The following is a 19,871-nucleotide window of genomic DNA, read 5'->3' on the forward strand; positions in this document are numbered from 1 at the left end:
CTGTGATATCCAAGGACTAATAGGGTCTGGAGAGCATGTTTGTATTGTATTCAGATCCAGGCCGATGCATTCATGTGGCGTGATGATCTGTTGTATGCACTTGTGAAAGTCTTTTTTAATGCAGGTTTGGAGATCTCTCTGCCAAGCTACCTTATATGGATGCTCCTAAGGAATAATAGTAAAGCTGTAAGTGGAGCGCAGTGGCAAGGCATACCCATCCCATTATTCATGAGCTTTTTACATTTGCACAGCAGAACGTTATGAAATTCTCTGAGAATAGCAAGGAACAGGCAATCACTGCTAGCCTGGGGTCAGAAAGAAACTTCCTCTCAAGGGTATGTCATTATATGTTTGTCTTCTGTTTTCTTCTGACACAGGTGGTGCTACCATTGTTAGAGCAGGATATTATGTTTGATAGCCCCAGGGCAATGTGTGCTTCTTTGTTCCCTTTCTTTCTGCCTTTGAGGCAGCTGGAGGTGCAGTAGGTGTTTCCCATTCTCTCCTAGAGTCCAGGAAAGGTCTGTAGCATGCAAAATACTGCTTTTCACTCTAGTAGGGATTTGTTGTTTCTGTTGCATATCCATCTTGACTTCCTTTAGCAAAAATGCTTTAAGATTGTGTAGCACAAGATGACACCTTAAACACAGAGACTTTAAAACTGTGTGACATAACCCCTCCCAACACCTGTGCATTGCAGCATGCAGCGAAGACTGGCCACACAGCTGAAAGCTGTTGAATATAGGAGACTGGGGGGGATAGGGATGACGAAAACAGCAACACACAGCTGTTTTAACAGTAAGAGGAAAGGCACAGTGGAATTCCAGATGGGGAGGAAGGGACTGTGCTTTTATGTGAATTTAGACTTGCAGGTTCTTCATGCATCTGAATGGGTGGATAGTGTTCCAGTCAAATACGTGAACCTCCAATCTACCAGAGCTTGTGTGGCCACCTCACAGAGGGGTGCTGCATGCCAAGTCGCTAGGGTCCTGTACAGAACAAGCCCAGCAGACTGGAGGCCACACACAGGTTTTGTCGAGAATCCCCTCCAGAGTGCAAACCTGCATTACTGAGCCTTAATTCTATTTTCACTCATCATCCCCAGCTGTTTCAGCCTGCAGTACTAGCTCTTTTATTAGTAACAACTGCACCAAATTTCAGAGGCAATGCTCTTGCTAATTTTGCCTGAAGCAAATTCTGAATGGCTTGAAATGTCTCTAATGTATTTATGTGCATATAATATTTGTGTTGCCATTCAACAACAAAAGTGAAGACCAGAATTATACTCAAATACAGAGAAAGAATAAAATATTATTGTGAGTTACCTTCAGCTTTTGTCTTTCTGCTACTGTATTTGTTTTGGGGTTTATGAACATAATAAATTTCAGGGACTAAGTGGAGTCTATTCAGCTTATTAAGGTTCATTTTCTTTTAATACTCTAATCCCCTCAGGATGCCATTTGCCGTAATTGTTTCTTGAATGATCCTCCAGTGTTTAAGCTTCAGCCTCTGACTCATAAGCTATTCTGCATACACTTGTGGCTCTGTGCAAAGAAAAATGGGACACATGACAGATGTTTCAAATTTTTCTTTACTTTGCAATTAAGCCCCTTGTCCTCGTATCTGTCTCCCCAATGCTCCCCCCCAAATAAAAAAATAGTAAGTGCATTTGGCATTAACTAGCCTTTAAGATTTTATATAACAAAATTAAATCTCCTCAGACTGCTTTTTATAGTCTATAAATTCAGATTTTATGGTCTCTTCTCATACATTTTTTGTCCTTGGATCAATAGTACTGCCCTTCTTCTGAACTTTACAAACATTACAAATATTAGGCAGGCCCCTGAAGTTTTACTGGCCAGAATGATAGATTGCATTAGGAGCTGAGAGCAGCCAGAATGCACTTTTTCCACTCACATGACTTTTTCTCTTGTGGCTTAAATTCTACATATACTTTCACATTCACTTATTTTAAAATTCACAAATTTTAGATTATTCTAGTTCACTAGTAAGTATTTTTAACTGTTTAATATTTTAGACTAATATGTATTATTCTGAACTTCTCAATACTATGTTTTTACTTCCATTAAGAAGTCTTACTGAAAAGTGATAAAAGACTAAAAGAAACCCAGTCTGTGTTCCTGCTCAAGCATCTACTGCCATTACATTTTCTAAGCATTTTGTCCAGCCTAACTTGAAAAGTCTCCAAGTTTCTCTGGTTTTCTTTGGAAGCTATTGTAGAACTTTCTGTCAGGAAGGATATTTGTCTGAAATTCAGTCTGAATTTACACTTCTAAAATTCATGTCATTACTATCAGCTGTATCTTCGTGTATTATACTGAAGGAAGCCTCTCGATTTTTAGCAAGCTCCCCTATACTCCTATCCTTTAATAGCACATTTTGCCAAGCTACATGTATTCAGCTCTTTTAATTGTCCCAAGATGCTCTGGACTTTCCTGTTTTCGCTCTGTACTTCCTCCAGGCCTGCATTCCTGCTATAGTATTGCAATATGCCTCCTTCATCCTGGTGCTCTAGAACTTCACAGGTATTTTCTGTAGTCACCTCTCTTCTCAGGTATGTCTTATATGGAATGTTGTAGCTCTCAAGCTTCTGTTGCAGCATTGACACTTCCTACATTTCTCTCTTGTACTGACAACTTCACATACAAGATTAATGTCCTTTCAACAGCCATATAAGAGCATGTGTTTACTTTAATGTATCTACTTATAGGACTTTCCTAATATATTTCTATGTTTTCCCTATCTTTTCTGCATTTTTTTTCGGTGACCAGTCTTTTCTGCACTTTCTAAGCTACTACATGGAAATTTTGTGCCACACAATTCTATACTGTATAACATATATTAAATATATATCACATTTATACTTTACATTTATATATAATATTATGTGTCAACCTTTACATTTCCTTAACTTACATTTCCTTCCTTTTGTAGATAATTTATAAGAAATAAAAGCATGTATATATGCAGAAATTTATCAAAATGTTACCTTCACCTGACAAGGAACAGTTGTTTGCATCCTTAATTTTCATTTTTTTTTGCTAATTTTTTATCTTACAGTCGTGTTTTTATTCAAGCCTCTTTGCTGGTTTTCATCCAGATGAGCCTTAATAAGACACTATTTGCAAAAATACAGAATACAAATTTTAAAATATAATTCACATATAACATTTTTCATAAGCAAGTTTTAAACAAGAACTTTTATAAAATGATATGAAAATTCCTATGCTATGAATTTATACTCATGGTTTTTTCCAGTGAAAGAAAGGAAGAGGAAGGGAAAAGCATTAAGTGGTGAGTAGTGGAGGAAGCAGTCTTGCTGTCATCAATTTCTATTTTCTTACTTGGAAAAGTTAGGAAAATAGAAAAAAGGAAGAACATGTGGAAAACATATATCTCTTCTTTTTCCTTTCTAAGAAATGAAGGAAGTAAAGGGGAGAAAATCAGAGCAGCCTTCTTTTTCTCTCTTTCTCTCTCTCATTCTCTTTTTTCTCTTTCTTTTGTCTTTTATTTCCCTTCCTGCCTTCCCTCCCCCCTTCCCTCCTTCTCTTCCACTTTCCTTCTTTCTTTTCAATATTTAAATGTGCTTCCAAGTTTTCATATTAAAATAGGAGAATTTTAAAATGGAATTATTCATGCTGTTGATATTTTGGGGATAGTGTGAAAAATACAAATGAATTTTCAGTAAGTCCTTCTGAAGACATATGGCAAACGCTACTTAAGATCTGGGTGCATTTATGTAAACTGTGTCTGCATAGCTGAGGTGTCTGTTTCTCAGGCTCTTTTCCATTCCCCTCACCCCATTTTTCCTAAAATTTAGGTGTGACTGTCGGTGCCTGTAATCCTTCACCAACATCATTCCCAACAAATGGAAAAGAGCTGTACCTGCTTGCACAGTGTACAGTGAGGGTTAGTCAAATGCAATTTATCAGGCTGCAAGTGGAGCAACAGTTATGAACATATTATCAATGAAATACATGGTGGAGAGTAAGTAGAATGGAGAATACGCTGATAGGTTCTGGGACATTGCTTTTGCAGCCACACACCTTACTTTTGAATTGTTCAGTTTATGAGCCTATGGGGATGTCTTCAGCTTCCAGACGTACATTTTCTTCCTGCTGAGGTTCAGCTGACAAATTTCTCTGCTGGCAGGTGAGTGAAACCTGGTAGACTGACTGGCCTTAATGGGAACGCTTTGCTGCTTAGAGACTGCTTTCCAGCAACTGCAGCACACTTCTTTCTCTGGTGCTCCATAACTGAGTACCAAACTTGGATCTGCCAAAGTGCAGGATTCAGCCAAGGTCTATGTCTCAGCATCCCTCAGCCTTTTTATTACACTAGAGAAAGTTTGATTGTTACAGCATAAGAATGTGAGTCATTAATGTATGCCTTCTTTCCCTGTCCTTGGTATGACAAATTTAGGTGGTTAATCTCCATGCTATTTCCAGTTTAGGATCTCAAACAGAGAATGCCGGAGAAACTGGTATGTGTATTCTTTATGCTAAGTGACATGAGTCAACAACTACATAAAGAAATATCTTCCATATTCAGAGCTCTACAATTACAGTGTTATAGTGAGGGATATGTGAGCTTGTGTGGAGTAAACTGTAGAGAGTAAATACAGAACAACTGCTGGGGAAGCTCTGCGAATAATGGGGAGAGCTTGCCTAGCCCACTCTACAGAATGAAGACCAGCTTTTTAGAGAGCATATGATACCTTTTTTACAGAACAAAGTGTGTGTGTGGTGAACACAGGTAAAGAAAATAAGTGTAAACCTAAATGATAGGGAAACATAGTTTGCAAGCATTATGCTGAAGGCAATGACTAGCAAAAGAAGACCAGAGAACTGAAAAAAAAAAAAAGGAAATGATTTTTTTCGTAAAAAGGCAGTGGTTAAAGAAGGAAAACAGCTGGTAAGAGGAAGGGAGAGCAATATCACTGGTGATCAATTGTCTTGACAGTAGAGAGGTCAGCCATTGCATAGTGTGGTGTTTAGTAAATGAGGGAAGGACAGCCGGTGAAGGAAGACACCTCATATATATTTGGCTTTTTTATCCCAACTGTTGTGTAGCTTGAAAAAAATTCTTTGACTGTCATTCAGTTATGCAGGGAAACCGAAATTCAGGTCCACTCAGGAATTTTCAGAACGCTCTTTCTAAATTTAATTAGACCATCAAAGTTTCTTTTCAGAAGGAACTTTTCCAAGACATTAATGAGATTAAGTACTCAACTCCTATTGACTTTTAATGTGGGTTTGGCATCCAAATTCCCTTTATGCCTTTGAGAAACTCCTTGTTAATCTTCACAGTTTACAATTTGCCCTCTGGGACTAGTCTCTGTTAAAATAAATAATCTCTGATCCCTCTGAGAGGTTGAAGGTTTGTACGTCTTGCAAAATGCCCCCAAGAATGCAGTATATCTGGGGAGTGGGAATTCTTGTCCATTATTTTGCTTAGGCTCTCCTAAGCTATTTCATACATAAATCACAGAGCTTGAACCTACACCAGTCCAAATAATAACTGAAAGTAAAGGTGCAGAGCAAAGTATCTCAGTCTTGTTCACTGTGGTTATACCAGAGCTAAATCACTAAGGTGGTATTTGATACATGATTAACAAGGCTTGGTGTTATTAAATGGTACCACCCAGATAAAAAATCTCCACCAAGTCCCACTAACCAAACACCTGCTAGTGATTTCTGCTTGAGTCAAGCAAATGCCCTTGCCCAGAGGTCAAATATTATGAAGAAATGCTTCTATTACTTTTTTTTTTTTTTTCCAGACATAAAGCCATGAATGCCAATATAATTTTGAAATAAGCTGCACTACTTGAGCTAGCACCCTGAGAGTCTCATCTGAAAACATCTTTGCTGCTTCAATAGTTCCAACTTGTTTTATGTTCTTCAAGGTATATTACTCATGACTTGATTAGTGGCCACATCACATCCTGAACTACCATCATCCTTCACTAAACCATAAACAGATGTTTGTGCTCCACGCCCACTTAATAGGGACTGTTCTGGTCACATTGCAGATATGAAGGGCAGGTTAGAGAGACAGTTCTGAAAGCAGAAGAACAAATAATTTGGAAGTATCAAGGGAGAAAAAGGGCCAGTCAAGTAAGCATGTATTCGCTATGTCAGTCAAATACCAACAGAACCAAAGGCAATTTGAACTACTAAAATTAATGCTCTCCGAAACCAGTGAAGCAAGCTCACATATAGACAATCTTTATGAAGTTTGAGTAATAACAAAAATCACCGAAGCCATACACATTCCAGATTCAGTGACAAAAATTCAATCTCATTGTCCTCAGATTTGGCAAACCTGAACACAGCCAGACAGACTTTAAGAAGAGATTAAGGGTACCATTTTACAGAACATAATGAAACAGATAATTGAACAGAGAGAGTGGGTGCATCTTGGAGGAGAAGAGCAATGTCTTTTCCCAAAGGCAGCAGTCAAGGAGATTCTCAGCAAGAAATTAATTCAAGTTCTCACTTTTTATTTAAAAATTAAACATTTATGTATTTATGTTCCTTTTTTTCCCCCTGAATCAAAAAAAAAAGTATTTTATGAAGACTATTTTAAGGGACCATATCAGTCACTTAGACTAATGCAAGCTTTGTGTGGGAAGGTAACTTTAGAGACAGTCATCTTGCTGGTAGACCAGAACTGTCAGCCTCTCATACTCTGGAGTTTTTGTTGGCATGTAAATAGTGAATGATTCACCGGGAGCCAAATTTAGATTTGTAAGTTGCTGTGATTTCTATGGAAATCTGGAATAAATTGATTTTGCAGAATTTTGCATAAACATTTAGCAAGATTCCTTAACTATGATTATTCTTCTGGATGTCATGTCAAGCAAAATTACTTCACAAATACTGATCAATTTATATAATTATTTCTGTTTCTGATTAGTTTGCCCAGAACAAAGGCAAGGTCTTTGCGTACTTCTGAAGTTATGAATTTGTCTAAACAGTTGGGGTTTTAACTGTGCAACTGAATCCCAAAGGAGATGGTTTCTGTCTTGCATGTCTCCCAGCTTACCAACAAAAGCAGTTGTCCAAAAGAAACTTCATGTGATGGTCAGCTATTTGTAGCACAACAGTAACATTTGCAAGCTTTAAAATTTTACATATACATATATATAAAATAAATTTAAATATTATATTTATATAATATAAATAGCTGTAAAGTTGTAGTAAATAGCTGTAAAGTTCTAGCAAACTTTGTGAAAGGGAAGAAATGGAGGATACTGGAGAAATATTTTCCTGCAGTGGGAGACAAAAGGGCAATATATGTCAGTGGAACATCCTTTGACTAATTATTCTTACTCTTTTTGGTTCATTTTTGTGCATCAAGAAAACTGTTAGTGATATGTTTATTTTTGCTTTAAAGGTTGCTAGGAAGTGTTAGACTGGCTTCTCAGTGCCTGCAGCTGATGTTAGAGCTGAGAGTGAAAATCCTTTTGGTGAGAGTAGGGAAGGATCTTTATTTTGCTTTCTGAGATGTATGCTGAGGATATTGTTACTAGGTTACTGCAAATTAGGTTTCATATAACAGCTGGAACCCAATATTGTAGTCTGTGCCAATAGCTGTTTTCATAGGGCCCAAAGCTGGGGTTCAGCTCACCGCAGAGATTTTATTGTCCCATTTCGTTTGCACACTCACAGCCTCATTTTACTGCTTAGCAAAGAAGGCTTTATTTTGGATTAGGGTGTCCTGTGACATATCAGCATACTGGAAGAATTATTGACTCCTTATATTTATCTTCTCCTAGAAAATAAAAAATAAATTTCAGCATTAGAATAATTTTGCTCCCTTCTTGCACCTGCACTGCAGCCTCGAAGCCTCAAGTCTGGGAGTCTGAATTATACAAAGAACACAAAACAGTGCTGTTGGGGGATGTGTGTATGGAAATTTTACAGAAATTATCAAATTTCCATTACTACACAAATTACATAAAGCATATTTTTCCAGAATGAAATGCTTTCCCTATTAAAATTCTTCTCCTTAAACGGGGCATGTCTTTTTATGTCTTTCTTGCAAACTTTTAAGAAAATGCACATGCACTATTAGCCTCAATATAGGTGCTTTGTTAACATTTGTATTTTATTGTGTAGTAATAGAACCAGTGAGGATATCTGTTTTTGTCTAAAGACAGAGTGAGAGGATGAACTAAATTTTCATCAGAACACGTTATAGTTTGTTTTACAAAATACTATACAAAATCAGAAAATACTAGAAAATATAGTGTGGTATGGAGCACCATAACTATACTGACTGTAAGTAGTTTCCAGCAATATTTTTTTTGTGGAAAATCAATCTGATGGTGTATAAAGCTCCAGTATTTTCCCTAAATTGATTATAGAAGAACTGGAGCTGGAAAGTATTACTCTTAAAAGAAAGATTGCCTAATGTAACTCAGAACTCAGCCTTTAATGGCTCTTCCATGAGCTGCAAATAACATATCAGCACTTTCCATTACAATTTTGGTCTCAAGGTTGGTAGCCCAGAGAGAGATGTCTCCATAAACTAAATAAAAAATATTTCCTGTACTTGTGGGCACTTAGAGAACTTGAAATTCTCATCATGCGCTTCAATCAATTTACATTGCCATCTAAAATTTTCAATTTTTTTTTCAGGTTTGTCTCAGAAACAATCAACCCAACCATTCTGTTAGAAGGAAAAGGCCAGCAAAGAATGAGTCCGTTCCCATGCTCTGACAGTAATATTAGCCAATAGGCTAATTCATCAGGAAGTACAATCACAAGCTGGTAAGTCACGAGTGTATCTACTGATTTCAATGAGACATGTTCATAGATAAATACACAACCCTAAGACTGAACGACTGCAAATCTTGAATCTAGGTACTATTTCCGCTCCAACACATGGATACAAAAGTTGGAAATATAATTAGTGTAGACATGTCTAAATGACTTGAAAGTCGGCCTTTCAAAGAATAGCTAAGTAATAAGTCTATAACAAAAACTCAGATTTACTAGAATTTTCAATAATTCTTTAACACTATCTGGAAAGGAAAATTGAAATATGTAGAATGTTTTAAGGGTAAAGTCAATAGGTATCTGGGAAACAGGGAGCATCCAATGCAAAAATCTGTTTGCTAAAAGTCCTCAGGAAGGAAAATCTTTACGAAAGATCAGCAGAGAAAAGCAGGAAGTAGACAGGAATGGGATAATATAAATTAGTACAATGTGAGCTTTGACCATGGGAAAAGGACTTGTTCAGGAATCTGATAGGAAGTGGAGAGCATATCATAGGCTCCATAGGTAAGGAGAACTTCCTTGGCTCTGAATTAAGCCAGTTTGAATGGATAAGAGGAAACAGTGACTTGTGTTCCTTCTTTATATCCATGATATCTCTTCCTTAGAAGGTACTGAGAAATACTTGTAATCTCCTTTACCCTGGGACATGCAGCAGAACTAGGGCCAAAGAAAAATATTTTTTGTGCTCTGTGGTAGGAGGTTTTCAAAGCTAGCATTTACAAAGGATTTGTGTCTTTGTGATAGTGCAGATGGTCTTGTCAAACTATGTCTATAAATTTACACTCAATCAGCACAAATCTTCTCTAAGGCTAGTTTTTACCCTGTTTAATTCAGTTCATATTTTTTCCCCAAACTTTAAGACTTCAGTGTGATAAGAATGTCTAGATACCAATACAGTATTGTATTTTTGTTTATATACAAATACAATTACTATCACTAAGAAAAGTACAACAACAACAACAACAAACTAAATGGCAAACACTGAAAGAAAACCTGTTAAAAAGAAACCATGTCTTCACTTTATGAATATGAAATACAAACAACACAATGCCCAACAGAAATTATAATGCTTCTGGCATGAATTATTATTTGCTGTGTGTTGACACTTTGATCAGCACTAGAGTGAACAAGCAGTGGGCAAGCCATCTGCCTTGGTATCAGTGGTCCTGCTTACCACTGTCCTGTTTCCATGTTTAAGTACTTTAGAAATATAAAGTAAGCAAGTACAGCTATTTATCTGGGGAGAGAATATTTTTTTTTCCCCACTTGAATAGTAAAAATGAAACTTCAAAAGCAAACATGCCTGACTAGTGGTCTGAAAGATATTTTCAGATTTTATATGTATACCACACCTGATCCAGATTCTGCTCACTTCAGGGTATGCTTTCTCAGTGTTTTGAAGAAGCTTTGGATCAGGTGCTGTGTCTTTGGCTGGGTAATCCTATTCTCAGGGAATAAGTCATTTTTGTAATGTGAGCAAGTAGAGTCAAAATTTCTTTTGAGCTCAGAGATCAGCAGTGTACGTGAGCTACCCTCCTATCCATTTATAACTGATGAAGGGAAATAGGCACTTTTTGGGTGCAACTCTTCTTTCTCATTCTATGTATTTGCTTAGGCTAAGATGAATCCTGTCTCTGCTATGCTGACTAGATAGATTTCCATTAATTGTAGACAAATCCTTGGTGATTAGCTTATACGGATGTCTACATTAAGCAGACGAATGCCACCCCTCGGTGTTCAAAGCTGACCCTGATAATTTCAAACAAGCTGCCAAGTACAACAGATAATCATTACTGATACAGGATTAAATTTAAATAATTACCTAAGGGCTTGAAGCTATTTATCTAATTTGCAGTAACTTGAATCAGTCAATATTCCTAATTGTTTTGGTGACTACGTTAAAATCCTTCAAAATAGGCATGTTACTCTACTTTAAACATCTATTAAAATATTTTGAATATTCTCTGGACCGCTACAATCCTGTTTAGTGACAAGTGGCTCTTCTGGTCTTTAAAGATTAATTGCTGTCACTCTACATTTTATTTACTAGTTTCTTTTTGTGTTTCTAGTTTACTGAAAGAACATAGGACAAGTTTTTTGGCAAAACAGGTTTTCAGATAAACAAACTGTTTTGTCAAAACTGCAAATGTTCTATTTTGATTTCTAATCTTTTTTTTCACTGAGTAAAATACCCAAGGTGAATTTTCTTAGCTTGTTGCTCATGTGTGTGAGACAAAGAGATGTGCAACAATGTGGGACAGTTCTGATATAATTACATTTGAAATAATGCTAGTTGTTCTGTTCTCGTGCATTGTGGCTCTTGTTTCTTTCTGGGTAATCTTGCGTATGGCCTCAGCTTGAGCTCTGCAGCAGCTGTGATGCAGCCATGTCTGTCTGTGCCCAGGTGCTTTGCTGATCTGTTTCCAGACCTTGAGCATCCAAGTGACTTCCCAGCTTGACCTTGGACCCCCTAAATACTGGGGATATGCCTAGTGAATGCTGATCATGCACACTGGGTTGGCTTTTCTTACCCTTCTTACCTGTGGTGGGACCTGGCCAGTGAGACCCTGCCCTGTATACCAGGGTGCCTTCCATTTGAGCCCCAAATTTCCCATAAGTCACATTTTCTGGGCACTCCTTCTTCAATGGAGCTCTCTTTCTGGGTATTTCAGGGCCCCATGCCATCATGAAGCAGGACTTCTGAGTGCTCCTCACTGCCTCCTTCTTTCCATCCAGGATTCATTCGTGCTCCCCATTCCTAGCATACCATTGCTTCTGTACAAGTCCATGGATTATTATATCATTGAAAAAAAATTATATTATGAAAAGAGATTGCAAATTGATAGTGGTAATAGATAAGAAAATATTGGATAGCAAATGGATACATATAAGTATTGATCATAGTGAAATAATTTGGAAACAAGACAATTTCAGAGTTTTCACAACGACTGTTGTGTAATTATATTCTCATCACTAAGGACTGGCACCCCTCAAAGCACAAGTGGCATTCATACCAAGTGCTGAAGGAAGGGGTTCAAAGAGTGAATATCTGTTTCTCAACCTGTGCACAGACTATAAGTTTAAAACCTGCCTAAAATTGATGCATGAGTTCACCTTTCCCCAGATAGGCTTAATGTACATGTTAGCATCTTATAAGAATAATTTACTTCCTCTTTACAGAAAGTATGTTTTGTATGTTCACTTGGGGAACATTTATCTCACTGACTGCTTTCCCTGTGCTTTGTTCTGTGCTGGGTCTAGTTGTTATGTTTTAACATGAGTTTGTTGCTGAGAAAGAAGAAAATTTTAATGACGTTCCAGCCCTTTTAGTATGTACTTTTTCTCTGTTACAGAAAAAGAGATGAGATAGGAGCAAAACTCTGCTTTGGCAGACCATATAACACCTCTCCAAGGTTTCAAGCATCCAAATGTCAATACAGTAGAAGGAAGGGATGCCATCCAAAGGAACAAGGACAAGCTTTAGAAGTGGGCCCATGTGAACCTTAAGAGGTTTAACAAATCTAAGTGCAAGGTGCTACACCTGAGTTAGGGCAATCCCAGACAAAAGCACAGACTGGGTCAAGAACTCATTGAGAGCAGTCCTGCAGAGAAGGACTTGGTATTTCTGGTGGATGGAAAGCTTGACACGAGCAAGCAATGTGCACTTGCAGCCCAGAAGGCCAAATGCATCCTGGACTGCATCAACAGAGGAATGGCCAGCGGGCCAAGGGAGGTGATTGTCCCCCTCTACTCTGCCCTTGTGAGGCCTGGCTTGGAGTCCTGCATCCAGGTCTAGGGCCTCCAGCACAAGAAGGATGTGGGTCTATTAGAATGGGTCCAGGGGAGGGCTACAAAGATGATCAGAGGGCTGGAGTACCTTTCCTTTGAAAAAAGGCTGAGAGAGCTGGGGCTGTTCAGCCTGGAGAAGAGAAGGCTCTGGAGTGTCCTCATTGCAGCTTCTCAATACTTAAAGGGGGCTTATAAAACAGATAGAGAGCAACTATTTGCTTGGGTGAGATAATGATAGGACAAAAGGGAATGGTTTTAAACTAAAAGAAGGGATATTTAGATTAGACATTAGGAGGAAATTCTTTATTTAGAGGGTGGTGAGGCACTAGCACAGTCTGTCCAGAGAAGCTGTGGATGCCCCATCCCTGGAGGTGTTCAAGGCCATTTTGGATGAGGCACTGGGCAACCTGATTTAGTGGGTGGCATCCCTGCCAATGGAAGGGGGTTGGAACTGGGTGATCTTTAATGTCCCTTCCAGCCCCAGTCATTCTATGAATCTATGATATGTTTTGCTCAAGCAAGAATCATATAAATGGGATGTCAGTGTTGAATTATTATAAAGTACGTTTGTATGGATAGCTTGGTACTTGGTAAGAAGTGAATTAATACTACTTCTTGAAAAAACAAGTATCTTTTAGCATCCTCTTTGGATACCTTATTATCAATGTACAGTTATGCTTCTCATAAAGCTCTAATTCCTAAGAGGATATTTTCTTAAAGCTTCAGTTTTCTATTTATGAGGATATTATTTTGTGGTGTGGTTGTGGCTGTTTGTGAGGGAAAGTGTATCCACAGAAGTAGAAGAGAGAGATTTTGGAGGAATACTTTTTCCCTTACATAATTCTGACTTTACATGGACTGTCAAACTGAGCCATGAGGCTTCTTTTTTTTTTTTTTTTGGTTTCATTCCTAATGGTCAACCTTTTTTGTCAGTAAGAGACAAACACCTCTCCAGAACAGAGGAATGGTGGATTGGTGTTATGGACAGCATTTTGTTTACTGAATTGCTATGCCAACCTGAACAGATATTACAGACTTGTGCCACATGAGTACTAAATTTCTACTAATCTTTTCGACGTAGCATGTTACATACATTTTGAGACCTTAAGTGAAAAAGTTATTACAGTTTGTTGTTTTGTGGACATCTTCCTCTCACAGATCAATGTGAAAGGCAGTTTCTCCCTCATAGTCACTTCAGCAAGCCTGACCTCCTTGTGTGCCCTTCTGTCCATTGCAACAGTGACAGTGATAACCAAAACCCAGGAGTCAGGATGGTGGTGGGGGGGGGGAAGGAAGATTTTACAGCTCAGTCTGAAGCTAGGCTACATCTGAGTGCAATGGGCTTTGCAAGCAAGGAGTCACTCCTGCTCTAAGGCAATACCCTAAATCAGGAAGTGAGTCTAGATTAGTAGTTTGGATAAGGAATGAATTTTTTAAATTAGTCTACCACTGATCCACTGATGTCTCTATGGGAAACCCATCTTTGTGTAGCCTATAAGACTGTGCAGCTGTGGGCAAATCAGAGTATTTTTTTTTCTGAAATGTTTGAAGGTTGAATGCTCAGGGGATGCATGGAGACAAGGTTTTGGGTGTTATGGCTTCTGTAAACTCAGAATTTTCACAGAAAAACTCAGACTGTATTCCAGCAAGCATTTCTAATGGAGTCTTTATCACCAGAAATCTGGTATGTGGCTTAGAGCAAACAAGTGAGCAAACAGGCTAACAAAAGGAAAAAAAAAAAAAAGTAATATTCTTTCTGCCTTTGCACTTCAGGTGCTGCCAGTGACACACAGTCTTTCTAAAGCAAAACATTATTTATTTATAACCAAAGAGTGACTGAGAAATCACATCATAAATCATTGATCTATCTCTATGATTTCTGCCTCCTTCCAAGTCTCAATTTTTTTTTTCTTTTTTTCTGTTCAGATTCTGACTGTTCTTTACTCTTGTCAGTCCCTGACATTTTTATTCTACAATCATTATCTTTTTGAGCAATTTTTGAGCATTTTAATGTTCTCTCTCTCTCTCTCTCTCTCTCTTTTTTTGGTAGGCTTGCCATTAGAGATTAGGAAAGGGATAGGATGCTCGTAGGCAAGAGCATTAATCTTGGTTTGATCCTGATTTTTTTTTATATCTGAAGAAGTATTGGATTACCTTCTTTTTAGTTCTTTCTATAGATGCCACTAAAACAAAAAACAGTAAGGCATATTAGGAAACACTGCACACTAAGCAATAGCTAATCAGAATTCTTAAATTATCGAGAAGTAAGTAGTCCTATCTGCTACAGTATTAGCCTATGAAATATGAATTAAACGTTTGAAAAAGAAGAAATAACAGGTGTATAATGTTACTATAGCTATGCTATTCCATTTTTAGATTCTTTATTTACAGGTTTTGGATTCTCATTCCACAGACAATTTCAAAAGTGGATTTAATTAGTCATTTTATAGCAATTGTAGATTGATAGAAATAGACCTTTTGTTGAATTTGCTGCAGCATAAAACAATGACACTGCAATGGCACTGCATAGAATACAGGACGTACAATTTTCTTTTAACAGGATCTATCATCTACTATTCCTAACTGTATTTCCTGAATTAACTGTATATAGTCTTTGTGGCATAAGGAATTCTTTGTCCTCGTCTTTCTTGTTTATTTATTTATTTATTTATTTATTTATTTTAAATTTAGATGTAATTTGAGGCCAAGACCTTGACATGATGCTGTAGAAGAGACACCTGTTTCCTCATGTTACATTCCCAGAACTGGTGCATTTTGCACCAATGTCACATGGTGGTTAAACAGATTTGTGAGTCATTCCCAGGGCCATGTAAGCAAGCAAATTCCAGGCAGAGACTTCATATTCTCCAAGATTTTTGTTAGAAACACATTCAGGAAAATGCAAGTAATGCAATAAAGAGACATCCCTGTGACATGACGTTCTCTAGGTAAGAAAAGTCATAAAGCTTTGTAAGGACTCTCAGGACATCCAAATCTTATCCACCCTGTCTGGTCTCTGAAAACTACACTTACTTAGATATATTTAAGTAATCTATTTGAAATTGTTGTGTAGCATGTTTTAATTTATATGCTTGCATTCAAACCCTCAATGCTTTGTCATTGTTTTGAAAACTAGAGGTCTCAATTCAGTTGTCGAAACACAGGTGTCTCCGGCACGCCCTTGAAATGCCCTAGGGATCTGAAGTCTCCATTTGTGATGGAGAGTCACCTTTGGGTGACTTTCAGCGCCTATATTTGGGCCAAAGAACTGAGATCAGAGTGACTTCTACTAAACTGCCTGGTCTCGAAGTGTGACACTAACAGAGTCTTCTCAAAACAGCATGTACAAACCTCAGTGGAACTGCCTGAGAAATCTAGCCTTATATAATCACAGTAATGATAAAGGAATAATCAGTCACTTCTAGCCAACTTCTCTTCTCAGATTCTTAGTCTTAGAACAGGAGAAGGCTAGAAATAGAATTAACGGCATTAGGATAACGAACATTATTTAATTATTAAATTGCTTATTTAAACTCTTGCTTCAACATTTTGATGTTTAATATTCTCCTTTGTTTAAGAAGATGTACTTCAACAACTGTGATAGAGTAGTCTGTCTCTTTTCATATTACAAGAAACAGGGAATGATTCGCAGAAAAGAGGTATGATCTGGAACCTACAAATCTGTGAAGGTCCTTGATATAATATTACTTATGTATTGATAAATGAAACAGTAGCAGGGTAAGCTGATGTTGTGCATCCATGGTTTATACTACCAAGTAGTTAACATAGTCTCATGTATGGTTGTGTTAACTCCCAAAGGCAGTTTGGATGAGGACAGTCTTTTGTAGGATGGAGACTTTAACTGTGTCTGCCATTCTGTTTTGGCTGGCCTTGGTGCCAGAGAAAAATTATGTCTAGTTTACATAGCCTAAGAGTTGTTTTTACTAATCTTTGCTTACCAGTTTTACTTAACCTTGTATACATGCATTTTTTTTTTTAGTTAAAATTGTCTTATGAAATATCATTTATAACTATCAAAATTATTTTTCTTTCTAGTTAGTAGAAAGATATTCTGAGCTTACCAGTTTGATGCATCGCATCAACCTGAAAACTTAATTTATTAAAAAAGAGACACTGTTCATATCAACGCTAAATTATGTTTGTTTCCATCTATTCATTATCATCTTATGGTTCATTAGACATTCTAAAACCGCATCCTTCCTGTACTAGTTTCAGAAAAAAAAAACACAGAAAAATTAAATCTTTACATGAGTGCAACAGCTCTCTCTTATGAGATCAGTAGTACAATTATTAGTATGATTATTAATATATAAATAGTCATTACCTGGTTATTTTTACAACATATATTTTCTAGGGACAATATTGCATTTCAATTGCACAAAATCTTTGAATTTCATTAGTGGTTCAAGCTTTAAGTTTAGCAGTAACTCTGTTGTTAAAATTCAGGGGTAGTTGCTTCAACCAAAGCTTAGTCATTTGAATAGCCTAAAACCTTTAATTTTTGAAACCAGAAACAGGGAAAAAAATTGTGTGACCAGTTTTACTGGGTTTATAGGAAACAAATGAAAACAAGAAGTTGCCTAGCTCCAGCCAAGGTAAAATGTTACAATACCATACGTTTCCAGTGGGTTATTACCTTTACTGCTGGAGTCCGTAGAGCTACTTGGTGACCTTCACTTTAAGTAAAGATGACCAAGATTGTGGTTGGTATCTCTGTATGTACATCTTTGCTGAGCTTAGACATGTGGGTATACTATTTGACACCTTCAGCTTGAGCAGTGTAGTAGTCTCAAAGAAAGCAAGCATTGATGGAAAAATCTTCAACATACCTTTTCGGAGGGGAAAGCTTAAAAAACAAAAGTGCAAATGAACATATAGGCAAACAAAAACCAAACAAATCCCTTTGTGTGCTCTCATTTCAACACAGTCATATGTCTTCTTCTTCAAAAATTGTTAATTCATTTCCTGTCAGGCAAGAGACTTTCCCAGCTTTTAGCTAAATTAAGATTTCAAGAAAAAAAGTTTTTGTAGTGAAAGTGCTGACAAAAACTTAGCTATGTTTTTATGAAGCCTTTGTATAGCTAATAAATAACAACTTCTTTCCTAGCTGTCATATATTTATTTTATTATTATTATTTTCAAGTTGTAGGTAACTATTTAAGCTCTCTGGTCTTTTTTTTTTTTTTTCAACCAGAAATTCCTAGACGTATTTAGTGCTGGTTTCTTGTGTTAAATGAATGCTGAAGGACATGCTGTGATCTTGACACGTATTAAATTTCCCAGACTGGTAGAATTCTGCCCGGGATTTTATAAAGGAGACAAAATGAAACGGAACTTGTACTTTCATTGCGCAAGATTCATTCTTCTGAATGCTAAGTAGTGGGAAAGGTATAACTAGAGAGCAGACTATAAATGTACTTTATTACTAACCCATAATAGTACTGTAGTACAACCTGAGCTTGTAGTGATGCTACACATTGCTTTACCCTGAGTCTACAGTGAGTGAAAGGAAACTTTTGGTTGGCAGTAACAGATATTGAGATATGTATGATATGCATGATATGCATTGGTAACTTCTTAGTTACAAAATCTCAGTAACAGTTGTATATTTAGCATTGTGCGTGCTGCAAAATATAGGTGTGTTCACTTGCCTCATTGTCTCTTTGGAGTGACATACCTGGTGATATGACCTTCATTAGGAAGCTATGCTCAACTGAGCGTGTCTGTACCTTGCTGTCAGTATTCCTCTCAGCTTTGTTTCCTCTGATCAAACTGCAGGTATGAAGAGCTGTTTTCTTTAAAGATTTAGTCTTCAGTGGAAAACTGTTTCAGATTTTTATAAAAAAGTTCAAACAATCAGGAGGGAGTTTTAATGTGAATTTCTATAACTAGGGAAAAAAGGTGTTGGCCTACCTACTAGGTACAAACAGACCAGTTATAAGGCCTGTGGGTTTCCAAGCGAAAGACAGAAGTACATCATGTACAGCATGATACTTGTACAATATTCTTTCTACTCTTCCTATGAAAACGACGGGAAAATAAACCAAATCATCAGTTTTATCTTCATCTCTGTTTACACTACACTTCATATATAGCTTCAGAACACGTATTTTTCAGTAAAATAAAATGGATGAGCCCATTGACAAAGGGAATAAAAATCATATCTGTTTTTAAGCCAAACTCATATTTATTATATTCAGTGCCTCCTTTCATTCCTTTATTTAGAATAAACATTAACAGAGTTATGGCTCTAATTCTCATTTTCATTATGGATGGTTTGGAGGCACTGCCTCATCTCAGCACAGAGCTTTGACCACCTGTACACACAAATATGCCAGGCCGGGCCAGCTACCCAGACTACAGTGTTTGATTTTGTTCTGTTTTCCTTCTCTCCTCCTGCTGCATTATCGGGCAGTGCAAGACAACAGAAATGCAGTAGGCATGATTTGACCAGGTTTGGAGAAGACTGTATGATGTGGGTGGAAATAGTTTTCCAGGAGGGAGTGAAGAAATAATCTAGAGAAGTGTCAGAGCTGGGGAAAAACAGTGTTATTTTAAGACATGGTCCCGCTGAAACAGGTAGGCTCCAGGCCTCCCAAAGTGCATTAGGCAGTGCATACACAGGGATGCAATGCAACATGGTCTGGATTTATCTGCCTATCCAGTTTATGTTACTTGAAGGAGTTCTACAACTAACATGAGGAATTTTGTTTCATTGCTGAAGCAGTGTAAAGTAATTCTGTTTTGGTATAGCAAGGTTAGCATGTTGGATCAATGTATATGCTCTGTCCAGTAAAAATAATGCTGTGTCTGGTGTGACTAAACCCCTACCAGACCCCTCTATTTCTAGGAGAAATAAATTCCAGATGATTCACACTAGCTGAAAACCAAAAGACTGGACAGTCCATCTCCACCAACCTTCCGGGAGGATTATTTCTCGCCACCAGAAGGAATGCATGTTCCTGGATCAAGGTTTAGATCTCCAAACCATTGGCTACTCTGGCAGAGCAGCAGTGGGCAGCTGTGTTTCCAGACAAACCAGGAGATGGAGGGAACCATTGAAGTGAATGGGTAATTCTTGTGCTGCCCTTTCTGCTTTCTTATAACAAAATGTGTGAGTAGCTAGGCCTCATTTTCTCTTCTCTTCTCTTCTCTTCTCTTCTCTTCTCTCTCTCTCTTCTCTTCTCTTCTCTTCTCTTCTCTTCTCTTCTCTTCTCTTCTCTTCTCTTCTCTTCTCTTCTCTTCTCTTCTCTTCTC

The 19,871-nt window shown here is 37.5% G+C and overlaps 1 long non-coding RNA gene across 3 annotated transcripts in view; it reads left to right on the plus strand.

The window, feature by feature from the left end:
- Positions 1-1,329: 1,329 nt before the first annotated feature.
- The window catches only part of LOC308190298, a 50,486-nt gene continuing 31,944 nt past the window's right edge, over positions 1,330-19,871 (plus strand). Inside the window, exons 1-3 of one of the 3 annotated variants that reach the window (XR_013947051.1) lie at positions 1,330-2,572; positions 3,277-3,312; positions 8,664-8,795. This is a non-coding gene — a long non-coding RNA (uncharacterized lncRNA). Of the gene's footprint in view, positions 2,573-3,276; positions 3,313-4,494; positions 5,924-8,663; positions 8,796-18,455; positions 19,686-19,871 lie in introns of those variants that run through there. The other 2 variants (XR_013947052.1, XR_013947053.1) reach the window with 2 other exon arrangements.

Source organism: Anser brachyrhynchus (genome assembly GCF_964034855.1).
Source record: "Anser brachyrhynchus genome assembly, chromosome: 2".
Lineage (NCBI taxonomy): Eukaryota > Metazoa > Chordata > Aves > Anseriformes > Anatidae > Anser > Anser brachyrhynchus.